The following is a 14391-nucleotide window of genomic DNA, read 5'->3' as shown; positions in this document are numbered from 1 at the left end:
GCCTCAGAAGTTAACCACTGCCTTGATATCGGGGCCAGTCATTTTTGTCTGAACCCTTGTGTCAGCCTCTTTTGTTCATATCAAGAGGTCATGATATAGGAGCAGCGAGTGCTTTCTTCAAACAGGTGGTATTGAATGTCAGGATTTCTGCTCTCAACACTGTTCCGGGAGCTAGATGACTGAAAGTATTTCAAGACAAGGTCGATGGATATTGACCTGTCAGAGAATTGAGGGCTATGAAGAATTGGGAATGAAAGAGGATTTGAGACCAAGAGCATATCAGCCATGATCTTAGGGAAGGACAAGGCAGGCTTGGGGAGTGAACGACCTGCCCCTGTTTCTAATGTTCTCACATTCTGTTATTGGAAAGTTAGTGGGTGTTATTTTCATGAATGTGCAATTACTGAATATTGCAGCCAGGGAGACCAGAGGATTTTGTGAGTCATCTGTGGGTGAGGTAAGTTGTCTGTATTCTCAGTGAATTTGGGTCTACAACATGACGAACAAATAAAGCACAAGTTGCAGAGAGGGAAAATTTTGTAAAGCGAGATGAGGGGCCTCTTTCATACCCGTGCCTGGGTTTTCCAATTACATTTCCCAAATCACCTCAAAGCCTGTGGGACTGTCTTGAAGGGCTGAATGGTCTCCTCTGTTTCTGTGCATCAGGTTATAGATGTAAGTAGCCTCCAACCGCTCCTGTCTAGCAGGTATGAGGGGCTGAATGGAACACAGAAACATGGGACTGAGGAGCAGGAGTGTGGCATTAGATACTTTGAGCCTTCTCCACCAGGCAGTAAGATTGTGGTTGATCAGGTTGGGGTCTCAGCCCCACTTTCCTGACTGTATCCCATTATCCGTGACTCACTTCCCTGTCAAATATTTAACTAACGCAGTTTTCAGTCCATGTGAACATCAAGGCACAATAAAAACTTCTAGTGAAGAGATTTCCCACTTTAAAGGTCCTTTAAGAATTTTTCGTCATTCTTCTTATAGAATCCTGCAGAGAGCCCTGCAGAACGGAAACAGACCCGTTAGTCCATCTGTTCACTCCGGTCAGATATCAAATCTGATTTAGTCCCATTTGCCAGCATTTGGCCAATATTCCTCCTGTGGTTGTACCCAACTTGACCACTTCCTCTGACAGCAATTTCTGTACACACAACACTCTCTGTGTGAAACATTTATCTTCAGGTCCTTTCTAAATCATTCGCCCTCTCGCCTTCATCCTATGCTCTCTTGTTCTGGACTCCCCTATACTGGGATCAGAACGTGGCTATTCAGAATATCCATGCCCCTGATGATTTTATACACCTCTATAATGTCACCCCTCAGCCTCTTACACTCCAGGGGGAAATACCTCAACCTAATCAACCTCTCCCCGAAGCTCAAACCTCCAGTCCTGGGTCATCTGTATAAATCTTTTCTGCAGACAACCGAGTTGTACACAGTATTCTTAAAGTGGCCTCACCAACATCCTGGGAGAGTTGGATTTGGCTGAATTCCCTTTGCTTTAGACAGTGAGGAGATTCCAGTGAATTCTGGTTAGGGATCACCCAAAGGGTAGCACGGTGGTTAGCACTGCTGCCTCGCAGCACCAGGGAATTGGGTTTGATTCCAGCCTTGGGTGACTGTCTATGTGGAGTTTGCACATTCTCCCATTGTCTGTGTGAGCTTCTAATGGGTGATCCCGTTTCCTATCACAGCTCAAACTGTGTAGGTTCGATGGATTGGTCATGCTAAATTATCTGTAGTGTTCAGGGATATCTAGATTACGTACATTCGTCAGAGGTAAATATAGGGAAATGGATTGGGAAGGTGGATATGGACTTGTTGGCCCGAAAGGCCTGTTTCCACACTGCAGGGATTCCATTAAAATAAGAATGGTAACGATGACTTTAGAGTTTTTTTTTAGCTCGCACACATTGCTGTGATGAGGAACAATGAAGGAGTGAGAGTGCAAGAGGCCGTTCCTTCTCAGGCAGATTACATTGTCTCCCTCTCTGAGCTGAATCACACAGTAATACCATCCTCTCCCAAACTAGACCATGTCAGGTCTCCTTGTACATTGTACAAACTATGTCCACATCACATTCCCTGTTCCATGTAGGTGCACCATTGCTGCTGTCATACATACACAGAGCCATACCCTTAGCAGAAAATGGTCTCGGTCATTTTGAAATATGTTTACATGTCCCTGCGTCATTAAAAAAATAAAATGTTTAATTTATTCAGAATACCTGTGTTAAAATGAACGCTTTTTTAAACAAATACAGAAATAGCTGGAAAAGCTCCTTTTACATGCTGTAGTTGCACCAGCCTCCACCACTTCCTCTGGCAGCTCATTCCATACGCACACCACCCTCTGTGTGAAAAGGTGTCCTTTAGGCCTCATCAAAACCTTTCCCCTCTCACTTTCAAACAATGCCCTCTCGTATTGGACGCCCCTAACCTGGGGAAAAACCCTGACTACTCACCCTATCCATAGCCATTTTGATTTTATAAACCTTTACTGCTGCGAAATGTGACTCCAATCAACACGAATGGCTGGACTTTCAGTCATCCTGGGCCTAAATTCTGAAATGCAATACTGACACCTCTTCCTTCTCCATCAAGTCAAAATCCATTTTAATCAGTTTGTTCAGGTGTATTATGAGACACTTCTGTGGGATTTACACCTAGACGTTTGTGCCCGGAGGTAGGGACACTAGACTCACTCAGCAATACCCATAAAGCTGTAACATTATTATCCTGTGTGGTTGTTCATCAGCCCGTTCTGACATGCTGTAACATACCTCTGCAACAGGCAGGACTTGAATCCAGACCTTCTAGTCCAGAGCTTGGAGCACTACCACACAAGTTCAGGAATTGGAATCAAATCCAGAGATCTAGCTCAGAGGCAGGGACACTACCCAGCACACTACCATACCCAGATTTTGAGTCATATTTTAGAGCCCACTTTCTGCTCGGTGTGGATTTATTATAATCAGGTTACCATTACTGAATTACAAAAAACACTGTATTATTAATCAAATGCAAGATATTTGTCTCAACTGTAGGATGTTGAGTGTACGTGCTGTGCCATCGAAATTAACTATGACCATCTTTAATCGCTATTATCTGTAGTCTGCAATATTAGGGAAAGAAATCTTGCAGACACACTCTGCCCAATGAAGGATCTCAAATAGATATTTATTACTGAACACCAGAGACGAAGGAAGAGCTTAATTTCTGGTCCCAAAACACCGATCACTCTTAACCAACTCTAACGTGCGACTGCCTTCTTCCTAAAACAATGAAATGATACCAGGCCGGTTATTACTGTCCAGCCTCTCCTCCTGACTGACTGTGTCTTCAATCTGTCCCACCTCCCTCTATCCACACAAGGCAACCCAAGCTCGGGGTCTTTGTGAAAATCAAGGCCGGAGTGTGCAGGCCTCCTGGAGAGGGGGATGGGCATTTTAAAACTGAAGGGGGAGGGTGAGGGGGCAATGATATCACACACTGGACTGAGGGGTGGCAGATGGAGTTTAGTTTGGATTAATGCGAAGTATTGGATTTGGTAAATCAAACAAGAGCAGAATCTATACAATTAAAAATAGGGCCTTTGGCAGTGCTGTAGTACAGAAACCTAGGCCGTCAGGTATAATTCTTTAAAATTTGCATCTCATACAGATAGTGTGGTTAAGAAGGTGTTTAATACACTTGTCTTCATAGGTCAGACCTTTGACTATCGGAATTGGGATGTCATGTTGTGGTTGTACAGTTCATTCCTCTTCTGGAATACTGTGTCCAGTCTGGTCATCCTGCCCGCTCATTCCATAGGCACACCACCCTCTGGGTGAAAAAGCTGCCCCTTAGGTCACTTTTAAATGTTTCCCCTCTCACCTTAAACCTATGTCCTCTAGTTTTGGTCTCCCCTACCCTTCGAAAACACCTTGACTATTCACTTTGATATTATTGACCTTGATATAATTAAGCTGGAGAGGGTTGAGAACAGATTAACCTGGATGTTGCTAGGAATGGAGGGAGTGATCTATAAGGAGAGGCTTGGTATGCTGGGACATTTTTCACTGGAGAGGATGAGATGAAGGGGTAACTTTACAGAGATTTATAAAATAATGAAGGGCACAGATAAGCTGAAGGGCTGATGTATTTTCCCTAGAGTTGGGGATTCAAAACTGAGGGATATTTTAAGGTGCGAGGAAAAAGATTTACGTAAGTCATGAGAGGTAATTATTTGAGGTAGAATCTGGCTTGTGTGTGGAATGAACTTCCAGAGGAAGTGGTGAAAGCAGGGACAGTTACAACGTTTAAAAGACATTTAGATCAGTCCATGGATAAGACATCAGTTTGGATGGTGCTGTGAGCAGCTGCCCTCGCCCTCCCCCTCTCTGAATGAATCCCTGTTGGTTTTCACCCTCTGCCAATGTCTGTGCAGTGGCGTGGGGAGGCCAGCAGAGGGTGGCATTGCATCACTTTAAGCACCACAGAGACTGCCAGACCTGCCCCACACAGAGACACACAGATACACACACGGGAATGGTTAGGCCACGGCGTGAAGCTCATCTGGTAACTTAAATGAAACATAAAGAAATGCTCAATTCGCCTCGTAAACTGTTAAAATATGAGTGACAGATCTACCAAATCCCACTGTTTAAATAAAAACATCAATTTATTTTTTAACTCTGAAAGTGAACATTTTACATCAACTATTCACAACTCTGGGACTCCCTTTCTCTTAACTGCTTATTTCCCGACTCCAGCTCTACAGTAATATACTGTTTCTGGGTCTGCCATCCTCTCATACCACAGGTGCTTGCAAGCTCTCAGTTCAGAACTGCATTCACCCTCGCTTAAATGTACAGTACACACTTTCAACTTCATCACATTATACCCTGGTGAATATAGATAAGTGGGACCTTTCCGGATTTCTCTTGCTCTGTGGTTTGTCAATATTTCATTTGCTCCCTCTGGTGTGTGTCAGGACTTCTGTTGCTCCATTGACAGCATGTCATTATTCAACTTTGTCCATAGGAATATATCAGTATTTCACTTGCTCACACTCGTGTGTGTGGGCCTGGATTTCAGTTGTTTCGTGGGGACTGTGACGCTATAACAATCTCAGTGTTTGTAGATGGCACCGAACCTGGAAGAACTCTGAAGTCTATGGAGGACAGTGTGGAACTCTAACAGGACAGTGACACGTTGGTGTAGTGTTCAGGTGTAAGGCAGATGGGGATCAGTGCAGAGCAGTGTGAGATGATACACTTTGGTAGGAAGTACAATGAAAGACAGTTTAAAACAGGCTGTGCCATTATAAAGGGGGTGTGGGAACAGAGAGTCCTGGGTATATATGAGCACAGATTGTTGAAGATGTCAGGAGAAGTGGGGAGAGCAGTAACTATCACAGATTAGTTTCAGTATCTGAGCTGTTTACAGCTGACTCCCTCCTACACCTCCTGGGAGGTGGTGGTGACGATGTGTTGTGAGCCCACCCTCCTGCCCACCGAGACCGTGGGGATTCCATTTGTACCAGCTCAACACAAAAGGGAGATGGCATCAGAGCCACGGCTTCTAGGTTGTGTCGGGGGGAAACGGAGCTGCCAGTGGGTTTAAAGTGAGAATTGCCCTTCACTGAACATAGCTCCTTACTCGGTCGGTGGGACCTGGATGTTTCAGAATCTCCACACGAGGTGTCCCTCTCCTCTCCAGCTCATACCATGGTCCTCCCCACATGGCAGGGGGAGGGGGGTGAGGGAACGGATATCGGGCATTCCACCACCCGGATAGGCCCTTCCTGTCCTATTCCAGGCTGTTTCTCCTGGGATGCGAGAAAGAGAGGGAGAGAGGGAGGGTGGGAGTGGGTGGCCCTGCTGTTAGTGCTGGTGTAGGTGGGGGACATGGTCATGGTGAGGTGTCTGGAGGGAGTCAGTCCACTTTGTTGTATCCATGCAGTGTTATTAATGTGGTGGTGGGGGGGGGGGGGGTAAAGTGGAGGGAGAGAGAGAGAGAGAGAAAGAGAGAAAGAGACAGACAGAGACAGAGAGAGAGCGAGAAGGTGCAGCATGCGGCAGTGAGAGTGATGGACCATGAGCCTTGTTCGGGGGTCGGTGCTATAACAGATACACAGTGAGTGTGAGGGAGCAGAGTGAATACGGTGACCCTTATCCTGACAGAGCGGGGAAGGCTATTGATGCTTGTCCTGTATTGCTGGACATTTCTTCAGACCGCAGATACTGCACTGAGCTGGGTGGGGAGGTCAGACCATGCTCGGTGGGTCTGGTCGTGTGGCCCACTCTGGGAAGAGAATGGTCCCCCTCTGTACTAGCCCATCCACCTGGCCCACCGTGCTCCTGTTGACAAACCGTGGTGTAATTACCCCTTATCTGCCAGGCTCGGGGTAAACTGTGCAGGGCAGCTCCAAACGGAGAAAGCTCAACTGTGTGCTCAGTGGCCTTTTAAAGATGGCGCCAGTGTTATGGATCATGGAATATCAAGGGACACCCGGGCGATGGTGAGTACCTCCAGCCATATTGGGTGGGAGAATCGGGCTGGTATTGAATTAGAGGGACACCATGGGGTGGGTGGTTAATGAGGTGAGTTCGATAAGATAGCACCAGGAAACTAGCTCGGCCTAGTGTAGATGATCCCTCCGTCACAGTCAATGGAAATGGCACTGAGACAAATTATTGTTAGATTTAGCCCAATGAGTCAAAGACTCTGTTGACCCTACACCCAGATACAAAGCTGCAGAACAAATACTCATCCAAAACTCTGCACCATCCGAACTCCCACCAATATCATGTTCACCCACAATTCCTGGAAACACTTATGTTACAGGATGCTGTTAAAATGTTTTCATTTCTGCATTCTAAAACCTGGGAACACATCCTTTCATAACACTGTCTCTCAGTGTCCCCCTCTCTGTCTATTTCCCATATACCTCTCATTTGTTACTGTTTAAACTGATTCCCCCTCCATCTCTGTATCTCTGTGGCAGTGATGTTCACAGTCACAGCACCCCCTTGTCAGGGCACAATGGAGATATGGAGTTGTAAATGGACATGAGCTGCACATCCTGTCACTTCCAGCCCGGGCTGCAAGTTTCCCCACGCTGGGCAGTGATCTATCACAGTGTTACAGATCAATGCACTGGGGTGATGTACACAGTCCTACATGCTGGGAGGGTAACTGCTCCTAGTTTACAGATAGTGCACTGGGGTGGGGTACACAGTCCTACATGTTGGGAGGGTAACTGCTCCTGGTTTACAGATTAATTCACGGGTGACCACTGCACAGGTCACTGTGCTGGTCAGTCATTCTGGTTGAGGTTTATAGATAATGCCCTGCTGTGGTCTGCACTTCTCCCGCTGCTGGACAGATATCTACTCCGGGGTTATAGATCAATGCACTGCTGTGGTCTGCACAACTCCCCGTGTTGGACAGATATCTACTACGGGGTTATAGATGAATGCACTGCTGTGGTTTGCACAGCTCCGCGTGTTGGACAGATATCTAATCTGGGCTTATAGATCAATGCACTGCTGTGGTCTGCACTTCTCTCGCTGCTGGACAGATATCTACTCCGGGGTTATAGATCAATGCACTGCTGTGGTCTGCACAGCTCCCCGTGTTGGACAGATAAGTGGTCTGGGATTATAGGTCAATGCCCTGATCTGATCTGTGCAGTGCTCCACTCTGGACAGATTGCTGGGTTGTACTGAGCAGGACACTGGCCTGGTCTGCACAGTGTTCCACGGTGAACAGATATCCCCTCTGGGTGTATGGTGTCTGGGCTGGTTTTGTGCGGTGGATTGAGAATGTGGTATATCTAACCATTTCAGCTGATCTGGCAATGCCTTTAGTTCCCATTCCTGTGACTGGACCCTCCGTCTCTCACCACATTAATGTTACAGTGTGTCCAGGTACAGAACATCATGTTGGTGGGGTGGGTAGGGGGAAAGGTCATGGACAGGTCAAGGGGTTCCCCGGAACGTTCTGTCCCCGACATTCTATAACTGACATTCCCCGGAACGTTCTGTCCCCCGACATTCTATAACCGACATTCCCCGGAACGTTCTGTCCCCCGACATTCTATAACTGACATTCCCCGGAACGTTCTGTCCCTGACATTCTATAACTGTCATTCCCCGGAACGTTCTGTCCCTGACATTCTATAACTGTCATTCCCCGGAATGTTCTGTCCCTGACATTCTATAACTGACATTCCCCGGAACGTTCTGTCCCTGACATTCTATAACTGTCATTTCCCGGAATGTTCTGTCCCTGACATTCTATAACTGACATTCCCCGGAACGTTCTGTCCCTGACATTCTATAACTGACATTCCCCGGAACGTTCTGTCCCTGACATTCTATAACTGTCATTCCCCAGAATGTTCTGTCCCTGACATTCTATAACTGACATTCCCCGGAACGTTCTGTCCCTGACATTCTATAACTGACATTCCCCGGAACGTTCTGTCCCTGACATTCTATAACTGACATTCCCCGGAACGTTCTGTCCCTGACATTCTATAACTGACATTCCCCGGAACGTTCTGTCCCTGACATTCTATAACTGACATTCCCCGGAACGTTCTGTCCCTGACATTGTTTGTGAACGGCCGGACGTCAGTGAATTGAACAAATGATAAGATCCCGAGGGAAGAGATCCCGTTCCAGGGAGAAGGAGACACTGTTCCGAAGGTCCCTCAGGCAGTTAAAGGGGTGAATACGTTTTCCCTGTGTTTACATTTCTTCACGACACAGGATCGACCACAACTTAGACCAAAATACAGGAATTCCCAAACTCTGTTTGTCTTCAGGAAACTGGGAGAGAATCCTTCAGGATACCCTCCATATTAGAAATTGGGAAGGAGTGACCTGTGTCTGGTCTCGAGTGATCGAGTGTGTGGGAATGTTCTAGAAACCATCTGTCCTTATGGATGTGTCTCTGTGTGTTTGGGGAGGGAGGGTTTCTTGTGATTTATGTCACATTTTTGTCAGTAATTCCGACCTTCCCATTTATTATTCAAGCTCCAATTATTTTAATAAATCCCTGAATACAGGGACACATTTGAAAATCTCACTGGGTCCCCAATCAAACGGGTCCCTTTCCCTCCAGGCTGATGGATAATGGGTTTGTTTTCCTTCCTCACAGTTAACGTAGTGACCATCTACGTCCTGCTTTATAAAAACTGTGGATTGTCTCCATGTGTCAGACGTTACCTGGGGGCCATGGCAGCGGCGGATCTCCTGGTTATTATCCTCGACCTGATCCTGAGACACATTCCCATTGTTTATCGGGAACAGTTTTATTTCCTGATGGACTCCATCCCCGTGTGTAATATCCACGCCGTCCTGCTTTATGCAGCCACTGACTGCTCTGTCTGGTTCACCGTCACTTTCACCTTTGATCGGTTTGTGGCCATTTGTTGCCAGAAGCTGAAAAGTAAATATTGCAGCGAGAAGACGGCGGCTGTGGTTCTGGGAGCAGTGACTGTGCTGAACTGTTTAAAGGACATTTCCTGGTATTTTATGCTCACGGCTCGGTATTGGCTGCGGAACGCCCCCTGGTTTTGTGATGTAACAATCGCTGTTCTATCCTCCATTGTCTGGGTCACAATCGAGTTCCTCCACCACATTCTAACCCCGTGTGTCCCATTTCTCCTGATTCTGCTGCTCAATGTTCTCACCGTCAGGCACATTTTAGTGACCAGCAGAGCCCGCAGGAGACTCCGCGCTCACACCAATGGGGACGCTCAGTCTGACACAGAAATGAGAAACCGAAAAAAATCCATCATTTTACTGTTTGTGATCTCGGCCAAATTCATCCTGTTATGGTCAATGTTAATGCTGTATTCTATATGGAGACGGATGTGGTATAAAGTGAATACCCCTGTGTCTCTCCATCCCTTTGTGCGGGAATTGGCTTCATGCTGCAGCTCCTCAGTTGCTGCCCAAACACCGCGATTTATGCCGTAACCCAGACTAAGTTCAGGCAGCAGCTGAAGAATGTGCTGAAATATCCGTTCACCCAAATCCATCCATCCATCAAATTCCCTCATTAATCAATCCATCCGGGATTTTCCCATTTCAGTTCAATGTTTCAGCGATGGAGCAGCCTGTCGCTATGGTAACAGACTGAGGGTAGTGCTGGTTTGTCCATCCTTATCCCACAGCGGGGTTACAGGGAAACATTTCAATGTTTCTCACAACTTAGGGGCCAGTGAGAAAAGGCACCATCCCACTGACTGTATCCATCACTTCCATTTGTAAACAATAAAAATGTTCATTAAAGTGTGCCGGGCCGCAGAGTGACCAATGTTGTTGTGTGTCTTTGTGTTGGAGAAGCTGAGCTGGAGAAAGACAGTCTCAGCCCCAAGTCCTGGTCCTCAGGGAAGGGGAGGGTAACGCTGCAAATCAACAATTCAGTGACTGAGCTATTTCAGGTTTTGTATTATTCAGTACATACAATACACCATATACATTGTTGTATAGAGCTATTTGTCTATGCATAAATATTGTTTTGCATTGCAGCCGATCTGTTTACATGTAAATATTACTGTGTATCCAACTATCTCAGTTTATTTAGAAATCTTTTTTGTTTGGGAACTGTTTGTTATTAAATACAAATATTGTTGTGGATGGGAAGTGCTCATGTTTATACTGAAATCCTGTTTTGTTTTGGAGATGTTCATGTTTTTTCATAAATATTGTTGTGGATTGGAATTGATATGAATTATATCCCAGACCATAACAACTCTCTGCATTAAAACATCTGCCTCCTTGATACCTTTTGCTCAATTCGATGGGCCCTCATAGCATCAACAACAGCACATTTGCCTTGTGTGTCAGAGAGAGTAGTTACATTTCACTTAAACCCTTCCTCAATCTCATGAAGAAGTGATTAATCAAAGATATGACATGTTTTTACTGTTCAACCAAATCAAATAAAATTTTGTACAAAGTTAGAAAGATAGAATAATCTGGAGTGTATATGTCCATCCCTGTTTCCCTTCAGTGTTGTTTTGGATTTGTTTGGACTGGGAACAGGGACTGGAGTTTAGGAATCATTGAATGAACAGCAGAAAGGAATCTTTTTTTTAAATTTCACTGGAATTTCAGTGAAGATTCTGAAGTATGCTCTAAACCCACTAGAGGCAGACTATTGTAAACTTCCCATGGAGCAGTCAGACAGACCCACAGCAATATGCTCTGACCCCACTAGAGGGCAGACTATTATAAACTTCCCATGGAGCAGTTAGACAGACTCACAGCAATGTGCTATGACCCCACTAGAGGGCAGACTATTGTAAACTCCCCATGGAACAGTCAGACAGACACACTGCAATGTGTTCTGAGCCCACTAGAGGGCAGACTATTGTAAACTTCCCATGGGGCGGTCAGACAGACTCACAGCAATGTGCTATGACCCCACTAGAGGGCAGACTATTGTAAACTTCCCATGGAGCAGTCAGATAGACACACTGCAATGTGTTCTGAGCCCACTAGAGGGCAGACTATTGTAAACTTCCCATGGGGCGGTCAGACAGACTCACAGCAATGTGCTATGACCCCACTAGAGGGCAGACTATTGTAAACTTCCCATGGAGCAGTCTGGCAGATTCTGGACAGAGATCAGAATAAAATTCCATTAAATGTATGCACTGAAGACAGGAAGCAGTATAAAGTTCCCAACATTTTACATCTTGGTAAAGCCCGCTGTAATGACAAGGAGAAAAGAGGTATTATGTAGCCATCTAAACCAAACTGCTTTTGGAGAGTATTACATATTAAAAAGAGGATATCTTCAACTGGACATTAATGTAAGGCAGCATTTTTTTTTTCAGGAGCATCCAAATGTGACAGGACCGAAGCTTTACCCCAGAAAAGGAAAGGGACTGTGTTCATCCGGAGAAGATGTATTCTCATTCGGATCAAACTCAAACTCAGCAAGTTCCCAGAGGCTCACTGGTTCATTGTGTTTGCATCAGTCTGTGCAAACACCTTGTGTAAACATGTGGAATAAACTTGTGTTAATTTGGGCTAAACTGTTGTATCAATCTGCACAAAGCTCTTGTCTTAATTTGTGCATTTAGCCTGTGCTCAGCCAGGCAAAAATGTTGGATGAATTTGTTCAAAGAATGTGTGTTAACTTGTACAAACATCTTGTGTCAGTTTGTTGGGGAAACATGTGTGGTTTTGTGTTGTGTGTGTCTGGGGTTGTTTAGGATTTGAAACTGCAGCTTTGTGTCTGTGTCTGTGTATGTATTCCCAGGGTGGGCTGAGTGGCTGGTTTGAGGGGGGAACAGATACAGGAAAGTCTGGGTCAGCTCTGGTCTAAGCCATTGACCTGCTGTTTCCTCCCAGACCCCCCTGCAATCTCACAAAGATGGTAGTTGGTGTGTTCCATACCTGGGGGAGTTGGGTTCCAGGTAATGGAGCTGGGAGCTGACTGGATGAACGGGGATTTGGGAGGAGATGGGGTTGAGTGACAGACCTGGGGCTATTTAAACCAGGCTCAGGAAGCCATCATTCCTTTTGACATGTGGTGTGCCTAGGGGTGAGTATTGGGGAGTTAGTGTCTCTATGTCTCTCAGTGTGAGAGAGAGAGAGAGAGAGAGAGAGAGAGAGAGAGAGAGAGAGAGAGAGAGAGAGAGAGAGAGAGAGAGAGAGAGAGAGAGAGAGAGAGAGAGAGAGAGAGAGAGAGAGAATATGTGAGTTGTATTTGAATCTCAAACCCAGAGTTGACCCTTGAAGCAGCCTCAGACCCTGATGGGACACAGAGAGAGACCTTGGGGAGATGGAGCCGAGAGCAGCTGGGGGGATGGTGAGTATGGGGCTCCTTACCCTCTCCATGTCTCCCCTTGCCTCACTTTTCTCTTGACCTCACTTTCCCTCTTCCCTCTCTGTCTCTGTTCTCTCCATCCACCTTCCTTTCTGTCTTGTGTTCTCTCCTTCTAACTCACTTTCTTCCATTTATTCTCTCTCTCTGTCCTCTTTCTCTCTCTCTTTGTCCTCTTTTTCTCTCTCCCTCTCTCCGGTTGTCCTCTTTTCTCTCTCTCTTTTCTCTCTCTTTCTGTCTTTTCTCTCTCTGTCTTTTCTCTCTCTGTCTTTTCTCTCTCTGTCTTTTCTCTCTCTGTCTTTTCTCTCTCTGTCTTTTCTCTCTCTATCTTTTCTCTCTCTGTCTTTTCTCTCTGTCTTTTCCCTCTCTCTCTCTGTCTTTTCTCTCTCTCCCTCTGTCTTTTCTCTCTCTCTCTCTGTCTTTTCTCTCTCTCCCTCTGTCTTTTCTCTCTCTCTGTCTTTTCTCTCTCTCTCTCTGTCTTTTCTCTCTCTGTGTCTCTCTCTGTCTCTCTCTCTGTCTCTCTCCCTCCCACGCATTCTCCCCCCCACGCATTCTCCCCCCCACGCATTCTCCCCCCCACGCATTCTCCCCCCCACGCATTCTCCCCCCCACGCATTCTCCCCCCCACGCATTTCCCCCCCAGGCATTCTCCCCCCTACGCATTCTCCCCCCTATGCATTCTCCCCCCTATGCATTCTCCCCCCCACGCATTCTCCCCCCCACGCATTCTCCCCCCCACGCATTCTACCCCCCACGCATTCTGCCCCACCACGCATTCTCCCCCCCACGCATTCACAGATTAAAAAACCTCTCTTTTAATGCAGCATTTTATATCTCTCTCACACACGCACGCATTCTCTCTCTCTCTTTCTCTCTCTCTCTCACACACACACAAGCATTCTCTCTCTCTCGAAATATAACGTTAAACATCACACAACACTAGCTTTTGAAGAATCCTGTTACACTATAACCAAGTGTTGTCCCAGTCCAACACCGTCATCTCCATCATCGCAACATAAAGATCACCATTGAGCTTTTAACCAGATGCTTGCTTGAAACACACACAGCAAGATCTCACGAGCAGGAGTGTAAACCACAGGCAGATGGTGTGTGTCCCTGATGCTGGTTAAGGGTTTGATTCTGTCTCCCGGACAAGAGGGAGCAATCCTCCTGTTGTACAAATTCCAAACATTTTCCCCCTTCCTTCTCTGTGCCCTGCACTCTCTGATCTCCGTCTTGCGCTCTCTCCATCTGAGATCTCTCTCTCTCTCCCTCTTTCTGTTTCCCCCCCACCTTACTCTCTCCATCTCCGAGATGTCTCTGTTCCTCCCCTGTCTCCCTCTGTGTTCCCCTCTCTCGCTGTCTCCATCTCGAAGATCTTTCTCCCTGTCTCTCAGATTTCTCACATTTTATCCCCCTGGCCTATGCACGTGACTCTGACATTAGAAAGGGACTTTGGAGTTACTTTCTCATGATAAGGTATTCATTCCCTCCTCCGGCAGTCCTTCCCCGCAGACCCTGGGGGTGTAACCAGTTTGTGTC

At 46.3% G+C, this 14391-nt stretch overlaps 1 long non-coding RNA gene across 1 annotated transcript in view; it reads left to right on the top strand.

Annotated features, from left to right (window-relative positions):
- LOC148141504 (uncharacterized) overlaps nt 1-11948 on the top strand; it is a 267001-nt gene extending 255053 nt beyond the window's left edge. Inside the window, exon 3 of the long non-coding RNA XR_015752547.1 lies at nt 11855-11948. This is a non-coding gene — a long non-coding RNA (uncharacterized LOC148141504). The remainder of the gene's footprint in view (nt 1-11854) is intronic.
- The last annotated feature ends 2443 nt before the right edge of the window (nt 11949-14391 follow it).

Source organism: Chiloscyllium plagiosum, unplaced genomic scaffold (assembly GCF_037043375.1).
Source record: "Chiloscyllium plagiosum isolate Xiang-an unplaced genomic scaffold, Cpla_swu_hap1 HiC_scaffold_33, whole genome shotgun sequence".
NCBI classification, from domain to species: domain Eukaryota; kingdom Metazoa; phylum Chordata; class Chondrichthyes; order Orectolobiformes; family Hemiscylliidae; genus Chiloscyllium; species Chiloscyllium plagiosum.
This window is presented reverse-complemented; position numbering and strand designations above follow the sequence as displayed.